General features: G+C 36.8%; 1 protein-coding gene across 3 annotated transcripts in view; it reads left to right on the top strand.

The window, feature by feature from the left end:
• Nucleotides 1–1,011: 1,011 nt before the first annotated feature.
• Nucleotides 1,012–13,842, top strand: part of LOC125228696 — a 67,001-nt gene continuing 54,170 nt past the window's right edge. For 2 of the 3 annotated variants that reach the window (XR_007177319.1, XM_048133352.1), the window contains exon 1: nucleotides 1,016–1,284. The gene's annotated coding sequence lies outside the window, so the exon portion shown is untranslated. Of the gene's footprint in view, nucleotides 1,285–13,842 lie in introns of all 3 variants that reach the window. The other variant, XR_007177318.1, reaches the window with a different exon arrangement.

Below are 13,842 nucleotides of genomic sequence, written 5' to 3'. Positions count from 1 at the left end.
TAAAAAATAGATTTAATGGAAGCCAAAGATGTATTGACATGTTCTAGAGCGTTTCGTAATATATAGAGGGCTGTATTTTTGGGTGATATTTTGGGATGAGAAAAGGAAGCCACCATATCTAAGAAAAAGTGTATCTTTGTCGGCAGCCGATCGTGAAATTTCAAGGCATATCGTAAAACGTGAAAATCATTTTCTCGCTTCCTGAGTCAACGAAGCCCCGCTTGATGAGGGGCTCCTCTTTCTGGGCTAGTTTGCCCTACGGGCTTCGAACCTATCCTACTTAAGTAAGGTTTACATTAACCACTGTAAAAATATTTCACAGGTACTTTACGATTTGCTGGATCCGACGATTGGCCGACATATACACAAGCACAGGGCATGTTACAATATAGACAGATGGGAGTGATGTGATAAATCCGAATAGATTTAGTGTTGTTGTGCTATTTAATAAAATATGTTCTTATGTGGTTTTTAATTGTTTTATTCCCACTATTATTGTAGTATTACTTAACCTAAGTTAAAAGTTGAAACGCCCGAACAGTTAAATGAAACCAAATGATAAACTATTCGATTGTCATACGTGCACTATAATTAAGAGCAATAATATAGCATATAAAAGAGAAATTAGGCGAGTCACCCCTCCTAAAACTACAGGTGCATACACCAACGGAACTGCTTACCACCAACAAGGGCCGTAGGTTTGCTTGTTTGTTACATCGTATAAAATACCTTATCATATGGAAAACTCCCGTAGCAGGAAAACTATTTGAATTATATTTATTGACATAAATAGTAGGTATCATTAAAATTGCGACAACTTAAAAAAGTGCCTATTGTGGCATTTCTATCTCCATTATTCTCCATATCATAGATGTTAGCTGTCACCGCAAACAAGCGTTATGAAAAATATTACAAACGAGAGTCACACGTCATAGCACGCGTGATGGCTACCTCTGAATTAAATCGGCCTGAGGCTCTCGCCGTGCTGTGACGTACTACTTTCTTCGACTGTTTTTATTTTACCATTCCATTCGCGTCGGGTGCCCGCGCCGAACGCACGCTCGCTCTGTAACCGTCCGTTCCAATCGTATTCAAATATAAAACTAGTGTGAACCAACCCTGTCGTGTTTCCCCTTGTTGTCTCCCTTATCATTTCCGAGTTTTGAGTGAACCGCGTGATTGGTGAAAACTTTTGTGGAATGAAATGTTGATAAACGTATTTTATCGGCTTGTGCAACTTATGATGGACACCATTGGAACAATTTAATTGTGGTTTTGTAAAAGGTATGTATTTATCTCAAAATAATCCTATACATGGAGACTCATATGACGTGAGGGTAATCAACCCAACACATACAGTAAACATTTAATAGTTATTTGTTTTACAAGGGGGCAAAGTAGTTGTTTAACCGCACGTGCCAATATTGATACCTAAGCAAGCGAAAGATTCCAATATTGAACCGCGAGCGTAGCGAGTGGTTGAAAAAGTGGAATCTTGAGCGTTGCGAGGGTATCAAGGCACGAAGGTTAAACAAACTTTGCCACCGAGTGAAACAAACTTTTTCACCACACCAAAACGAACAAAATACTGACTATAAAACATCAAAATAAATCAAATCCATTAATTTATTCAATATTTATGATTCAAAATCATCATTTACAGGTAAAATCTAGCAGCCAGATTAAGACATCGAGTTAAAATTTGTATGAAATTACTTTGCCCCCTTGTGGATAAAATGCAATTTTGCTATCTGTTTTCGAATAGCAAAGAAAGCCTTTACCAGTTGGTGAGGTGAAAAAGCGTTTAACCATCGTTGAAGTGAAACAACAAAACTGTTTTCTTTTTTTTTATTGGTTGCGAACAAGTTTAATCCGTTACAATTTTGGTCACCCTACAATAACTAATTACAAAAGACACCTAAAACCTTTTATAACTATTGTGACAGCTTAATTATGACGAAAGCTAATTGTCACACTTGAGTGAGATAATGTTTGAAATATACACGGCCTGATTCTAATTTTAATTAACGTTAAATATAGATAGGTACTAACGATCTGTCAGTGTCAAAAAAAACGTCACTTTTGGCACTAACTGATGCAATCCATAACGTTACTTACGTTCAAATTTAAATTTTGACGTTTATTACCTTGGCTTCGTAACTTTATATGGAGAACAATTAGTCGCGATATGTTGAGTTTGGGCAGCTTAAAAATACAATTTTTGGACTAATACTCTAACATATTTGAAAATCAACAAAATGGCAGTTTTACTTCAAAATTTCAACTTGTAAATACCTAAATTTTGGACCTCTCATCTCCGTGCGTTGATGTCTTTTTCTCGCAATAGTCATTATCGGGGGCTCGTAGACCTCTACAGATATTAATGTACAACAAGGGATCAATAATCTGTATGTGTGTTTGGCGTTTTATGCAAAAAGTGTCCTTAATATTTATCTGCGGTAAGGTCGAATATTTGTTGGAATTTCAGATGAAAAGGTGCTGCTTAAACTCTTGAAACATAAGGAAAGCCAACATATTTCAGACTTAAGAGGATACGGTAGCGATAATGCTAAAATGGAAAGGAGCCCCCTTTCAACTTGGGAATTTTAGTTAAATTAAATATACAAGTGTTATTAACTAGATTTATCGAAAAAAAAATTGTCCATTAAGAACAACTCAGTCAAAAGATATTTCAAAAAAATCTTTAAAATCGAGGTTCCGCTCTCGACTCTTTCCTCCTTCAAAACTTAATCAATCGGAACGAAATTTGAGAATCTTTTTTTTAATTTATTGCTAAGTAAAAACAAAACACTTAAATCTTACAATAACTTCGCCAAACTGCGGAACAGTTTGTTGGCGAATGAAAAAACACCCGGACTTATATGTACTTACTACTAGCTTATCTAACTTGATTGCTATACACAGGCACCATGATAACGGGTCACCTTGCACGAATATTCCTTACAATGTGACCCATCAACACTGCCCCCGAGTGCATACGAAGTAGGTATATAACTAATGATATGCTTTCAACATTTGATTTTTAATTTTTTCTTAAAAATATGTTTTGTCATGCAATCCTCTTCAGAGGGTAAGCCGTTCAATATACGCGGTATTAAATATTGCCTTGTTCTTCGGCCATAATAATTAGTGGCTTGTGGCTCGAAGAATCTGAATAACAATGAAATAATCTATGTCGGACCGTTTATCTTTTTTGGTAAATTGTTACTAATCTTGAGTATCACACCTTTTTTTGCGCCACAACGAAAAAGGCCGTTTTTGGAAATTTTTGATTGGCTCTAGAGTCTTTAGAAAGCAGAATGTCAAAAAAATCAAAACGGTCCGACACAGACAAAAATAATAACAATCTGTGTTGAAAAAATCATTGCTCTATCTTCAAAAACCAGGGAGGAAATAGTCGAGAGCGTTTGTATGGAGAATTGACCCCTACCGTATCGTCTTAATACAAATTATTTACGCTTGAAATTTTATGACTACCTATCAAATATGTTGGTTACCGTTAAAAACATATTGAAGTCATCAATGTCATCATCATCCTTCTTGCGTTATCCCGGCAATTGCCACGATTCATGGGAGCCTGGGGTCCGCTTTGACAAGTAATCCCAAAAATTTCCGCACTAGTTTGACAGTATTATCTATCATACTCGTAATGTATACAATTGTGCCATTATAAAACTATTCAGTGGGTGTAATCTGTAGGCTATCGACCAAGACGCGATAAACACTACGTATATGTTAATACCTTAACCTTAACAGTAAAAATATTATATCATACAATATAGTAGATTTTCACTTCATGGCTTCCTACGTAATTTATTCGAAGACAAGATGAGATGACCAAGATATTGTTATGTTACTTAAATATTTAAATCAGATATTTCAACTGCTTGGGTACTTTCCCTTTGAGAAAATTTACCTTTTGAACGATAGTCCACCCCCCGTACATACCGTGGGTAATAATGTAGATTTTGATATTTAATTATTTATATAAATAGTCGGTCAAACAAGTTTATCAGAAGCAAAAGGCGACAAATATTTTTTTTTGTGGGAAGATAACTCTGATGGCTAAACTGACATTTGATATTTTCACCTGCATAGCACCGTAGGAATATTGAGTAAGCTTTTTGAAAATAAATGCGACATAAATCCGACCAACGTTTTGTATCAGACGGTATGTAGGTAAATTAATGCGTAACAATAATTAATTACCTACATTTATGTCCATATTTATAGAAGGTATACTATGTATTAGTTGAACAGTCCTTCACTCGAATCGGACCAAGCACGAAAAAGTGTACAGTCAACCAATTGGAACCCAATAGGCCACTCTACAACCATGTCACAATGACAAGCGGTAAGATATTTCTTACAATCTGATTACTAACGTCACTATGACATAGTTCTACAGTAGCCTAAGCCAATTTTTCTAGGTTCCAATTGGTTGACTATAATTACGTATGTCAAAATGTATGAATCCCTCTATACTTCGTTGTACTAAACTCGGTTCAGAAGTAGCTTAGACGAACTCTAGTGGCATTCAAAGGGTACCGATGCTCGGCTCGTATTTAATTACTGCAATCAAACGCTTCCCTCTACAGGATAATGACAGTTAGGCTACGTGGAAACTAGACTGACGAGAAAACCAGTATCGTATCCTGCCACAGTCAGCCCGGCCAAAGATAATAGATATATAGAAGATTGTCAAAGAGATGTAGTCTCAGTGCATTTACTGACATCTCTCGACATAGGATGAAAACATTGAGTACTTCAGTTTTGACAATTTGAGTAATATCCTTTACCTGATATGTCTTAAAATTATAAAATAAATGATAATAATTTTTTTTTATTGGTGGCCGAACCAGGAACCACCGGTGGATTTGGTCGCTTTTGTGGTTAGTTAAAACAAATCAAAAAGTATTCAATATAATAATTTGATTTGTTCCCTAGTTGGTTTAATAAAATAAATAATTATGATCAGTATCGCCATTTGAATAACTATCAATCAAATGTGTTGCGCTGTCTGAATTGTAAATATTCAATGATGTTCCCGAGATATGTTTTTTACTTCGACTTTATTTATCTTATACGGAGCTACATTATCTTTGGTCCGAAGCGTTCACCTTCAAAGTACAGTATTTATCTCTGGTTACTGCAGTTCTAGGGTGTTTATGCACCGGATACATTTTCTTAATTGAATCTCTCTTCTGTGATTGACGTTTGTAATTTGTAAAATTGGCCAATTTATTCCCGTCGGCTTCGTATCGTGTCTCAAAGTGCAGTGTATGCTAATAATGAATGAATATCTCATTTTTTTAATTTGTTCCATTGTTTTAAACTCCTGGCAGTTACTTGCTGTCTGTTACTTCGTTCCTACATATACTAATTCCTTCTCAAAAGTTGCAAATCCCTAAGTACTAGATTTATAATCAAATGAGAAAAAAAAAAACAATTGTTTATTTTTTGTAAAATCTACTTTCAGCATCAACAAATCAATCATTTTTAACTATTTTATTATGATTTAAATTTCTTAGGTCAATTAGACCGACTATTATTATAATCTCTTATATGGCTGGGATATAAACATAGAATTTTGGTATTTGTCAAGGTGTCAAGTAGTATTTACATATAAACATAAGTACAAAATTGCGCCTCCCGAAAAAGGGTAGGCAGAATACATGAAACTGCTCAAGTCACTTAAGGAGTTGACATACAACAAAATTGTCATATTGCACTGAACGGGTTGCTACACTTGCTACCCTACACCACAAATTGAACCCACATCCTACAGTCTACTATGTACAACACCCATGGGAGGAAACGTAGTGAAACTCTTAACCAACTTAAATAATCCAACGTATTACATTAACTAGTCAGCAACCGTCAATGAATTAAGTAAAATCAGTATGGGAGCGTGTGAACGACTCGAGAAACTTCTGCAACAGCCGTCTTGCTCTCGTCTGTCAGCTCACTTTCCATCCATTCATGGAGTTTCCAGCTTTTTTCTGTCGATTTCTTTTGGGGCCTTTCTATGCTTTACGACGTACCCGTTTAATTATTACCTGTAGCTCACCCGATCTTACTTCATACAAGTAAACAGAATCGAGTATATAGAGAGTTACTGTCAGAGTAAGCATAGTTTAAAGTTAAGTAGTATAAGTTACCTACCTTATGCAAAAAACAGCGATACCCGAGAAACCGAAACAATATTGATCCACCGAGTGAAATACAAAATTGTTCAAAAACGAGTAAAATATGAAATGTCAAACTAAATCAAAGTCAGCAATTTTTTTACATTTATGATTGAAAATCATCATTTCTGCCAGCCAGTTTTGGGCATCAAGTTAAAATTTGTATTTAAATTACATACTTTGTGAATAAAATTAAACTTTGTCATTCGTTTTCTGAAATATAAAATACAACACTATTTTTACCCACCAACTGGTAAAGGCTCTCTACCAGTTGGTGTGGTAAAAAATAGTGTAACATGAGTTCGGTTCTGTATGCTTAGGTACTTTTTTTCTCTTAAGACTATTCACACTTCTGATATCAGAAAGGTGTACGCGCACGACTGCAACCCAAACACATCTACGATATATTTAAACACTAAAATAAATTTCCGCAAACGTGAAACTTTCTCTACAAAGCGGTCACAAAGTTTATGAAAAACCATCAACACGCTCTTCGCCCGCAGCTTAATATTTATTGAGAAAGTATCGAAAAGATAGTACATACTACTGATACTACTTACCTAAAAATAAACCTGTACCTATCAAAGTCATATGTAACTCCGTACAAGACAAAATAGAGTCTAAGAAAAATACGTACCTCGAAAACACCAAGAAACAATACCTATGTATGCTGGTTCAGATGACGCCACACATTTTTTTTGATTCTCGGTTAGATACTGGCAATATTAATACTTCCGAATTTTAACACATATGAAGTAGGTAAAGAAATTGTCAAAACTGAGGTAGAAAAGTTTTAATCCTGTGTCGAGAGATGGCAGTCTATGCACTGTGACTACAAATTTTACTTTGGCAGTAACTCTCTATACTCGTACTCGATCCTCTTTGTTAACACGTAGGTAAAATTTTCGTCGTAGGTTCTTATCTTAAGTAGGTACTGCCTTCTAATCTATGTTGGTTGGAGCCGCGGGCGCTCGCAGGTGCAAGATGTGTTTGATTGTGCAAGAGATGCGGTCTCCACTTCGTTTTCTATTACAAAAGCATGGTATAGTGGAACCTCAATAACAAGAATCGGGAAATGCTAAACTGTGTGTAAACAAAAGGTTTCGTGTTACTGAGAGCATCGGCTTAGGGAGGTTCTTAGAGGTTTCTATTCGTCGTAAAAGGCTTCAAGTTACAAAAATAAAACGCATGATATAATCGATTTATAGAGGTAATTATAAAAATGCAGACTCAGCGCTTTTACTGTATTTTACGAGCTTTTATGGGATTTTTAAACAGGACTTATTTTTACTGTAGCCGACACTAATAATTTCCGGCCATTAAATATCGAGTTATAACGGTTAAGTAGGTTTTGGTCTCTGTAGAGAAGGTACTCGTAATATCATTTTATTTCATGCTACTTAACGAGGTTTTCTTAGCAAGGTTCGAGTTACCGAGGTTCCACGGTATTTGCTTTGTAGCTGGGAACCACAGCGGTATAAGCGGTGTATTGTTATTCCGTATTGCTTGTGCTGATATCATTATGGCTGCAATTTTGTCACGCGTGTTAAGAAAACTAGCACACTTGCGTTGCAGTTACAAGATGCATAGTAATCTTATAGGGCCCAGTGAGGGGTTAACACAGACTTCAGTTGACAAGGTGTCCATATCTAAATAGAAATCTCTAGATGATAGAGGATCTCTAGGTGATGGTGATGATGTCTCCCAAGAAAAAATGCAGCATTTTATATTCTAACCAACATCATCATAGTTTTAGCTTTAGGTTTTAAGCCAATTGCACAAAAATATTTCTAAAGTCCATATAAGATTTTTGAAAACAATTCAAGGCCAATTCTTAATCAGTTTTGTCATTTATTAGAATAACATACATGAGTTGGAAGCATTCTGGCAGTACTTAGTAAAAACTTAGGTATTAACTAAGTGTGATAGTGGTACTATACGTTTTTCAGTGTGTCTCCATACTAGTTGTTAATTATACGAACGGAAAATTTGTAGTATAAATAAGCAAAATCAAGGTATCCGCTGAGTTGAAATGTTCTGGACAAACTTGGAAATTGATTGCGTAGCTGAATACTATTATTTTATTACCTTAAACGACTTGATTATTGGGTACCCACGTAATTGTTGAATGCCATTAATTACTGTTCTAAGCTACTGGTATTTAACTTGATTTTAAGATAAATGACAAGTCAACTGACACAACAAAGTAGTTAGAAGTAAAGTTGATCGTTGGGCCACAAAGCAGCGCCAGGTGTCTCTGGTCAGCATTCTAGGATAACCTGGTATCTATGAATAGTATCGGACACGGGCAGGCATGCGGCAAAGTTGAGTCTAGTCAAAGAAGGCTCTAAAATCGGAACATATTTTCAGTGATGTTGCCCGCATTCTTGTACGCGTGGATTTTTATGTCTGATATACAGACAGACAGCTTTGAATATATATGTCTGATGTATGTATATACAAGGTGCTCGCGAGGAACCCGCATAACTTGAACCACGTGTTTCGGAGGCCAAAAGAAAGAAAAAATGTTATATGGATTTTAAAATTTTTCGCGATTTTTTTTTTTTTACTTTTTTGGACGTATTTTCACATAAAAAGTAATTTTTATCCATAAAGTTGGCAATTAAAATGAGTTTCTTAATTTATTTTTCTAAAAACCACATTTTTGGAAGTTTTTCTTGTCACATTTTGACATCTATCAATGACTACTGTGAGACTATGCTCCACAATTGCGCATCAGCGCCGTTAAGAAGACCTTTTCTACTGAGTAACAATACGGAAATGTTTTTTTTTTATTGGCAATAACTCTGAAACTAGACGAAATCTAGAAAAGTTTATATGACATTTTAGTCTTAAAATGTGACCAAGAATATGCCGTTAAAGTTATATGGGTTCCTCGCGAGCACCTGTAATAATATTATTGTAAATGAGTACGTACTAGTACTATCATGCAGCTTAGATTACTTAGTTCCACAAACTCACTTTTAATATATAAAATAATGACTGCTGAATAGGTTTTTGCAGTATTTTTATGGCACATATATAAACTGCCCCTTCAAAAATCTCCCTATACAAAATAACATTTTGAAAGACCCCCTATATAGTGGACCGATTTTCACGAAACATGGCTTTAGAACACTCCCGACTAATTCAACTTTCAAACAAAAATAACTAAATCTAAATCGGTTCATCCGTTCGGAAGCAACGAGCCACAGACAGACAGACAGACAGACAGACAGACAGACAGACAAACAGACAGACAGACAGACAGACAGACATACAGACAAACAAACAGACAGACAGACAGACATACAGACAGATAAACAGACAGACAGACAAACACGTCAAACTTATCGCACCCCGTCGTTTTTGCGTCGGGGGTTAAAAATGGACATGGATGAATGATAATATTCGTTTGTCTGTTCTATCTCATCTTTATACTTAGGGATTGTATTATTTTAATTCTTAGGTATAAAATGTAAAATTTAGCTTTTTTAGTTGTGTTCGACTCCTAGTGATTTGCAACTTGTCTACGCATCTTGAGTGGATTAAAGGGACAGTCGATTAAAGATAATAAATAAAGATCGAAATTTGCGTGTCTTTATCTCTCTTCCATAATTAGCACGACAGTTCCTTTTTGCTCGTTGCAGAGCGTAAACGATAGTGACCTTGGCTAGGCACGCAGATCTTCTTTGATCGGGGTAGAGGTCGGTGGCGGTTAATTGGCGGCTCGACCGGCCGGTTTGTCCACCATCATTATTTTACGGCATACATTTGTTCCCGCGTACTTCTATAATCGGCTTAGTAATCAAACGGAGAAATTGCAATGCAAGTAATATTAAATAATGCAATAACATACCTGACCCTAGGGTAGTTTTTTTTTATGGAATAGGAGGCAAACGAGCAGACAGGTCGCCTGATGGTAAACGATCACCGCCGCCCATGGACACCCGAAACACCAGAGGTGTTGGAGGTGCGTTGCCGGCCTTTAAGATGGGTGTACGCTCTTTTCTTGAAGATTTGAAGGATTTAGTATTAGTATTTATTTATATTTGACTAGTTATTGCCCGAGGCTTCGCTCGCCTTAATTTCGAAAATTGCGGAATGCTCCATAAGTCCATACAAAATATCACACCCCATTTTAGGGAAGGGGGGGCTAGAAAGTGACAAAAAGTAGTATGCTCCATCCCTACAACTATCTCCGCTTAAAAAATCACGTCAATTCGTCGCTCCGTTTTGCCGCCGAAGTCGGACAAACAAACAGACACACAATACAGTACACACTTTCTCATTTATAACATTAGTGTGGATTAATTTTTTTTTTAATTTTAAGTTTATGACAATTTAAGTATTTTAATTAATACAAATACATATTAAAAAATCTATAATTATTTTTAAAAACCGGGACTTAATCGCGTATAACTACATATTAAACTGACCTCCAACGTTTCAAGGACGGCGTTGTCCCCGTGGTCTCAGAGAAGACTGGCTTGAAATGACATCAACACCTTCTGACAGCCGCGCGAGTTTTTCGAACTACCCGCACTTGGTTTTGATTATCAACTTGAACTGTTTGCGCACTAGGATGGGGATGTTACTCTGTCGACATACAACACTGACGATATTCGATTTAACGGCTGTCGATATTATTTTCGGCTTACACTTATTAATGACAGGATTCCATGTGGATGAGATCCTAAAACCTTCGTCCCGATTGAAATTGCGATGTTATGTAATTGTTATGTAGTTATACGCGATTAAGTCCCGGTTTTTAAAAATAATTATGTGTAATAATCGTGAAAGTTTAAATCAGTGTTAAAAAATCTATGTTTTGGCATCGTGGTACAGTCACATCGGTACAGTCGAGTTCATAAATATGTGTACATTTTTTCACCTTATTGCAACGAGTTAAAGTGAAGAAACGTACACATATTTATAACTCGACTGTACAGTCATAGTCATCTAAAAAGTGTAAACATTTGAGAATTATACCCTGACGCAGTAACGAAACATTGATTGAGGTAGTTGGACCGTGTCGAATTGGCAGCATGAGTAACGTACCAAAATTAACTGTAATTTTTAGTTGACCATATATATGTACTAAGTCTCAATTGAAAATCACACGGACACAATGTAAAAGTTACCTAGTTATACTATCTATGAAATTCATACTATTCATACTAATATTATAAATGGGAAAGTGTGTGTGTCTGTTTGTTTGTCCGTCTTTCACGGCAGAACGGAGCGACGAATTGACGTGATTTTTTAAGTGGAGATAGTTGAAGGGATGGAGAGTGACATAGGCTACTTTTTGTCTCTTTCTAACGCGAGCGAAGCCGCGGGCAAAAGCTAGTATGAAATAAAAGTCCGCAAAAAGGTTTAAAGAATTGGATGGCTTGGACACCTGATATACCGATACTATTCAGGTTTAGTTTTCATATTTTTACTGGCTTCAGTCGGGGAACGTTGTAACCGATCCCTCATTAGCTACGTGCTTGGTACTAGGCTTCCCGGTTTTAACCGGAAATGAATCCCGTTTCCCTCCACCGATCAAACAGGCGCCCTCGTCGTTTTGGTTGCCGTTTCCTAGCAATATTGATCCAATAATGTCGGCATTGTGAAATAATATGCTAAATGCAACTGTCTAATTGCATCCTTGCTATATCCGTAGCCAAAATGGTTTCACGTAAGAACTTTACATTCCTTATCTCAGGGCATTATCTACATGCCGACAAACTAAAATGTTTCCTCAAAACGAAGAACAGGTTTTTTTATTGCTATCGCCGCGATGAACAAGATTAGAACGATTGTCAAAAAGAGTGATTTTCGCATTTTAAGCTGTTTTGCTGAGGCCATTGCTCTCGACTAGACCGAGAAAAAAAACAGGGGAACAGTTGTTAGTCGGGGCCGCGGGATTCACGGTCGAGCGCCCGCGCCACCTGCGCGGGCGCTCCGCTGAGCTACCCGCCCGATATCGCACACTACCTGCCCCATTTACCAACAGTTTCTATTTAATTTTATTCCGTTGAGAAACATCCAACTTTTCAATTTATCAATTAGTATTACCACAGACACGTATTACCCACTAGCGCAACAATCATTATACTAATGAATGTTTTTAACACCTGTGTACCTGTGTTTGGTTTGCACGTACATAACCACATCAATCATATCAAGTTGATCTCATAGATTCCGGCAACTATGACCTCAGAAACTGTGACACCTCTAGGCCAAAAACACAAAGAACAATGGCGACGTTCATCTATTTTCAAATCTAGTTCAATGCGGCCGTTTTCCATTAGTTATGCAAACTGCGAACTAATCTGCCTCCAAGATTCCTCAGTCAGATTTGAAGCAACCATTCTCGTGTCACGTTTCAGGAATAGGGAGTCAAACTTACGTATTATATTTGATGTTGCGTAACAAAGTTTGTATTAGACGGCTACTTTTAATCAACCGTTTTGTTACTTTCACTTTGTACCTACTAAAAAATATGCATATTTATTTAAATAATGTGTCTGTAATATGGTAAAATTACAGTTCATTCAATTATCGAATTAATTGCATTGCGGTATCTTTTGAGGCTAGCCGGTATTTATGTAACAGAAGATTGGGTAGAAAGGTTTAGTCGGTCGTTGGTGCTTAATCTTGCGCGTGTACATTTATCCATCAGATATATCAGAGCTGTTGAGGCGCTTAATAATATCTGAACAAGCTCTAACGCCTTGGCAATAGACATGTTGAGATATTGGCGAGAGTTAGTCGCTTCGATATATCTGCCTACTGTATGTAATGTGGTTGTTTAGCGACGTGTCAATGAGCGTGGTGCACGGAACGGTATGCATTGGTAGCGGCGGGCCGGGAGGCTGTGCAGTGCACGAGGTCGTTGCACCGAGGAGGCTGCACTATAGCCCTGCCCCCTCTCCGGCCCGGCCTGACATCCTTGCACCTTTGACAAACGACGAACAAAACAGCATAGTTACACTGGATTTGCTAGTCTGCATTCGTTGCTCTTGTTGCTTTGAGCACGAGCACTTGTATCAATAGGTAGAGGTACCTATAAGTTTACGATCATGCAAAGCTTGTCACTAAAAATTACGTGAAATTCAAATTGTCTATGGCACGAAAAGCCCTACGTTTTCAAAATTTCAACCTTTTCTTAGTAAAAGAAAAACTTGCTCTTTGTAAAAGAAAAATTTTGGGAACATACTTACGTATAATCTAAACTCTAATTAAATCTTACTTTAAGTTACATTTATTTTTAATAACTTTGAACCTATTCATTACGGAATACGTGGTACAGAAATATTGTACCTTAGCATTTAAAACGACCTTTGCTTGCAAACCGCCCGTACTATTGGAGTAGGTATAATGTCAAGGGAAATAGCAAATAGCTTCTTCAAGATTTGCTTCACACTTGTTACCAAAGACTCGTCAGACGACGCTATTTCTTGTCTTGTCATGCTTTTATTACATTTCACTACAGCAGCGCGTTAATGATGTATTGTATTATATAGCGTTTTTAGGATGTTTGTACGGAGGAAAATGTCGTTTAAATCTTTCAATAGCTCGCCTTATAAATATTGAGGTATGTACATGAGCAGCTGCAAAAGTGCATAGTTGGGCAACCCAG

This window comes from Leguminivora glycinivorella, chromosome 8 (genome assembly GCF_023078275.1).
Source record: "Leguminivora glycinivorella isolate SPB_JAAS2020 chromosome 8, LegGlyc_1.1, whole genome shotgun sequence".
NCBI lineage: Eukaryota > Metazoa > Arthropoda > Insecta > Lepidoptera > Tortricidae > Leguminivora > Leguminivora glycinivorella.
This window is presented reverse-complemented; position numbering and strand designations above follow the sequence as displayed.